This window comes from Schistocerca piceifrons, unplaced genomic scaffold (assembly GCF_021461385.2).
Source record: "Schistocerca piceifrons isolate TAMUIC-IGC-003096 unplaced genomic scaffold, iqSchPice1.1 HiC_scaffold_936, whole genome shotgun sequence".
Lineage (NCBI taxonomy): Eukaryota > Metazoa > Arthropoda > Insecta > Orthoptera > Acrididae > Schistocerca > Schistocerca piceifrons.
This window is the reverse complement of record NW_025729208.1, coordinates 5,620,767-5,626,177: the sequence shown is the minus strand read 5'-3', so window position 1 is coordinate 5,626,177 and position 5,411 is coordinate 5,620,767. Positions and strand designations below refer to the sequence as shown.

Below are 5,411 nucleotides of genomic sequence, written 5' to 3'. Positions count from 1 at the left end.
CGGGCGCCGTGTGTACCGCCGCGCTATAGCGTATCGCTTTGGCGGCCGGCGCCGGGTGCCGCGGTGGGTGCCGGACGGTCGATGTCGGCCCACCGGCCGGGGCGTCGCTTGGAGGCGGCGGCGTCGGGCGGGTGCTGTGCGGCGGTCGCGGTGCCCGGCGGGATCTGGTACGTTGTCGCCGTCCCCCGTCCCCCGCCTCCGTCCGGTGAACGCCAATCCCCTAACCGATGGATGTGAAATAAAATATAATAACACATGATGCTCCGCAAGAAAATAGACTTGGGATAGGGTGTGTCGTTGGCAAGTCCCCGGGGCGGTTAGTTGTGTGTGGTGATAAGTCTGTAGGGGCGGGGGGGGGGGCGAGGTATTAGGACATAGATAGATAGATAGTGGTGACGTGGGTGTCGACAGTAGACATAGCACACTGCCACCTACAGGGATCCGACGGAACTACGCCACCCATGCCGGCAAAACAGTATCGCCATCTATGAAAATAGGGCGACACCACATGCAATACCGCCATCTATGCGCATCTGACAACACTACGTCCGCACACAAAACATACCGCCATCTGTAGGTCTCCCGCAACATGACCTCCTCCAACGACGATACCGCCATCTATGCGACGCCAAGCCGATTAAGACAGCGATGGCGCCACAGTGCCCGCCTTTCGACGCCACCCACAAAGCCTGCAGCCTCTGTCGACCATAGCACCCAATCTCCAGTGGCTCTGCCGCACGAAGCCGTGGACCGGCAATGACTCCACCCGCACCCGTTCGTGCACCACCCCAACCGCCAAACGCGCACCTCCAGCGGATGAACGGCGGACGTTTCCCGCACTCGTAAAGTGCAATCCACCCCTATAAACGTGCGTTTCATGAAGAGTTATTGCCAATATGCGACATTCCCGCTGTCCCTATACATGAGCCGCGACCTGTACCACTTACGAGCGAGAGACGCGATCGCGTTGCTCACTGTACGGCGTCCGATACCGAGCCATCAGCATGTCGGTCCCCATGCGCGTTGCACTCGCACTCGCAGTCGCAAAAACGTGGGGCAAATATATTACGCGGAAGAGTTATAACAGACCGAGCCCCACTGCATGAGGGGAGTCTTTGTCACTAATGTACACAGATGGAACATTTTGGACTGGAACCAGATTACCCGTACACACGGCGCTGATTAGTAATCAATGCAGAGCCATCAAACTACAGAATATATATACAACTGTCCGTATACATGCTGAAAGAGTCTGCCCACAATGGGAACCACACGTCAGCCAGCCACTCTGATCACGCACCACTCTCTGCTTCTAACGGGCGCACATACAATATGTAAGCACCAGCATGGAACAACATCCAGTGCATCCTCTCCGCCACATTACACAATCCACACTATCACAACCAGACCAGGAGGTCCATGCGGAAAATACAATATCCCACCCTTTCGACATCCACCATTGCGCAGATCAGGCACCAACACCCACACATGTCCTATACAACGGTGCACCCAACATCACAATAGTACCTCCTGTCACAGCGCACAAACAATGACATGAGTCAAAGACACAGGTCTGACACAAGCATAGAATTGGAGCGCCGCCTCTAATAAGCCAAAGGTGCATCCTGACGTGACAAATCTGATCATGTCACAAGCATTCACTTACTATAATCACTATCAACGAACCTGCCGCCCCCGCCCCCCCCCTACACCTTTCCTTACAACAACGTGTAACCTAACCTAACCTAACCTATGTTGTACCTTAACCTAACCTATGTTGTACCTTAACCTAACCTATGTTGTACCTTAACCTAACCTATGTTGTACCTTAACCTAACCTATGTTGTGCTTAACCTAACCTATGTTGTGCCTTAACCTAACCTATGTTGTGCCTTAACCTAACCTATGTTGTGCCTTAACCTAACCTATGTTGTGCCTTAACCTAACCTATGTTGTGCCTTAACCTAACCTATGTTGTGCCTTAACCTAACCTATGTTGTGCCTTAACCTAACCTATGTTGTGCCTTAACCTAACCTATGTTGTGCCTTAACCTAACCCATGTTGTGCCTTAACCTAACCCATGTTGTGCCTTAACCTAACCCATGTTGTGCCTTAACCTAACCCATGTTGTGCCTTAACCTAACCCATGTTGTGCCTTAACCTAACCCATGTTGTGCCTTAACCTAACCCATGTTGTGCCTTAACCTAACCCATGTTGTGCCTTAACCTAACCCATGTTGTGCCTTAACCTAACCCATGTTGTGCCTTAACCTAACCCATGTTGTGCCTTAACCTAACCCATGTTGTGCCTTAACCTAACCCATGTTGTGCCTTAACCTAACCCATGTTGTGCCTTAACCTAACCCATGTTGTGCCTTAACCTAACCCATGTTGTGCCTTAACCTAACCCATGTTGTGCCTTAACCTAACCCATGTTGTGCCTTAACCTAACCCATGTTGTGCCTTAACCTAACCCATGTTGTGCCTTAACCTAACCCATGTTGTGCCTTAACCTAACCCATGTTGTGCCTTAACCTAACCCATGTTGTGCCTTAACCTAACCCATGTTGTGCCTTAACCTAACCCATGTTGTGCCTTAACCTAACCCATGTTGTGCCTTAACCTAACCTATGTTGTGCCTTAACCTAACCTATGTTGTGCCTTAACCTAACCCATGTTGTGCCTTAACCTAACCCATGTTGTGCCTTAACCTAACCCATGTTGTGCCTTAACCTAACCCATGTTGTGCCTTAACCTAACCCATGTTGTGCCTTAACCTAACCCATGTTGTGCCTTAACCTAACCCATGTTGTGCCTTAACCTAACCCATGTTGTGCCTTAACCTAACCCATGTCGTGCCTTAACCTAACCCATGTCGTGCCTTAACCTAACCCATGTCGTGCCTTAACCTAACCCACGTCGTGCCTTAACCTAACCCACGTCGTGCCTTAACCTAACCCACGTCGTGCCTTAACCTAACCCACGTTGTCGCCTAACGTAACCCACGTTGTCGCCTAAACCTGCTCTGTAATTGTTATACGACTCGTTCAATTAGTGTAGTGTTGCCCACCCGCAACCCTCGCAATATAGTTCGCTACTCGCACTCCCCGCTCCCCTGTGTATCGCTTCATGTTAAACACCTTGCAAGTCTTGCTCACTTTCCACATGCTCCTGCTGTACACTGTAATGTGGATGGCAGCAGGACGTACATGCCGCCCCTCCCCACGTCCCCACCTTGCCCCCTGCCTTCGCAAGCTGGTTGGTGAGAACTTTGCATGTTCAATGCCCTCCGCATGCGACGTACTCAGGCTACGTTGTGGTGCGGCCTGTGTCAACTGTCCGCTAATGTCGTACGCGTAAACCACAATCTGTACTGCACATTCGTCCTTATGTACTGAATGATACATCGTGGCACATGTGTGACCGTACAACGACTGCGCCCAAAAACGGCGGACCATACAGTGCAAATATTGTGCACGCAGCTACGTGTCGTCTCCCTATGAGAGCTGGATTGCAGTGTGGTACGCCATAGAGACGTGTGGGAGGAACGGACGCCGTGGATGGCGATCAGCATGAGCTGTCTGTTGATGTATTCGGACCTAGTCGTCTCTCCTCACACACCGTGATGGCATGGTGCACCGCGTTCCATATCTGCGACATGCTACAGAGGCCGGTTGACAGTCGTTCGAGCAATGGACATCGCATACGTACGGGGGCCACCTTCCACGTATTGTCTAGGCGTGCACATTTTGTTGCGTGTATGTGGGCAGACGTAGTGTGGCGTGACACCTGACACAGGCATGCAATAATCGTGGAAGTTGCAAATGGCGATGGACGCCTGCGTTTTCTGGTGAAGTTACGCAAATGAACAAATGGTAACCTGTTGTGGTGCGGTTGTTCTCGCTAGGGGTGAATCGGTGATGGCGACGATAGGTTGAGGTACTAACCGGTTGTTCCAGCGATACCCACCATGCCGACGAAACTGAACGGCATCTGGGTGTGAAGCGATACGCGGCGGTGGCTGGGTGGGACCGTCCCCGGCCGGTGAGGGGGCGCCTCCCGGCGTGCTGGCCGCGCGGTGCGTGGGCGCACGCGCTACAGCCGGCTGGTGGGGGCGGCCAGTGGCAGGCGCGCCGGCCGACGGACGCGGCAGGCGTCGCAGCTGCGCGCCGGCGCACCCTGCGCGCGGCGCCGTGCGGCCAAAGTAGGTCCTCGCGGGCCCGGTGCGAAGCGCGGTGGACATCTTCAGTGTGCTGGTCCGATTGAGGACTGTGTGCGTTGAGGATGCGCTGCCGCCCGGCGCTCGGCGCCGCGACGCCGTCTGCTGCTCGGTCGCCCCAGCGGTTCTCGCTGGTGGTTTGTATCGCAGCTGTGCGGATGTGTTGGCGCGTGCGCTGTGCTGGGAGAGTTCGCTTCGGCACCCAAGTGGGGCTTTTGTCCTTCTGTGGCGCTGGCGTTGGAGCTGCCGGTCACCGTAGGTGGCGCGTGTTGTCTCCCGCCGGCAATGCCACGACAGCACGCTCCCGGGCCTCTGTCGGCAGCGGCAAGCTCAGTTGGGAGCACGGGTGGTCGCACCGAAAGCGTCTACTCGCCTAACTCCGGGCGATTGCGCCTCTCTCGAACCCGACCAAGTACTTGGGACGGCGCTGCGCGCCGCCGGGACCTGAGAGGGTTTCGAGGTGTATTGTGCAGGGGAGCTCAGCCTCCTCCTGTTTGCAGAATGATTGAGCGGACGCTTGCGTGTTCGCGCGGGCCCCCGGGACACACTCCCGGGCGGCCGGCTGCTCAGCTCTAGTTGACGCAGCTCCCTGGTTGATCCTGCCAGTAGTCATATGCTTGTCTCAAAGATTAAGCCATGCATGTCTCAGTACAAGCCGCATTAAGGTGAAACCGCGAATGGCTCATTAAATCAGTTATGGTTCCTTAGATCGTACCCACGTTACTTGGATAACTGTGGTAATTCTAGAGCTAATACATGCAAACAGAGTCCCGACCAGAGATGGAAGGGACGCTTTTATTAGATCAAAACCAATCGGTCGGCTCGTCCGGTCCGTTTGCCTTGGTGACTCTGAATAACTTTGGGCTGATCGCACGGTCCTCGTACCGGCGACGCATCTTTCAAATGTCTGCCTTATCAACTGTCGATGGTAGGTTCTGCGCCTACCATGGTTGTAACGGGTAACGGGGAATCAGGGTTCGATTCCGGAGAGGGAGCCTGAGAAACGGCTACCACATCCAAGGAAGGCAGCAGGCGCGCAAATTACCCACTCCCGGCACGGGGAGGTAGTGACGAAAAATAACGATACGGGACTCATCCGAGGCCCCGTAATCGGAATGAGTACACTTTAAATCCTTTAACGAGTATCTATTGGAGGGCAAGTCTGGTGCCAGCAGCCGCGGTAATTCCAGC

At 54.2% G+C, this 5,411-nt stretch overlaps 1 non-coding gene across 1 annotated transcript in view; it reads left to right on the top strand.

The window, feature by feature from the left end:
• The first annotated feature begins 4,806 nt into the window (after positions 1-4,806).
• Positions 4,807-5,411, top strand: part of LOC124772203 — a 1,909-nt gene continuing 1,304 nt past the window's right edge. Inside the window, exon 1 of the ribosomal RNA XR_007013869.1 lies at positions 4,807-5,411. This exon is cut by the window's right edge and continues 1,304 nt beyond it. This is a non-coding gene — a ribosomal RNA (small subunit ribosomal RNA).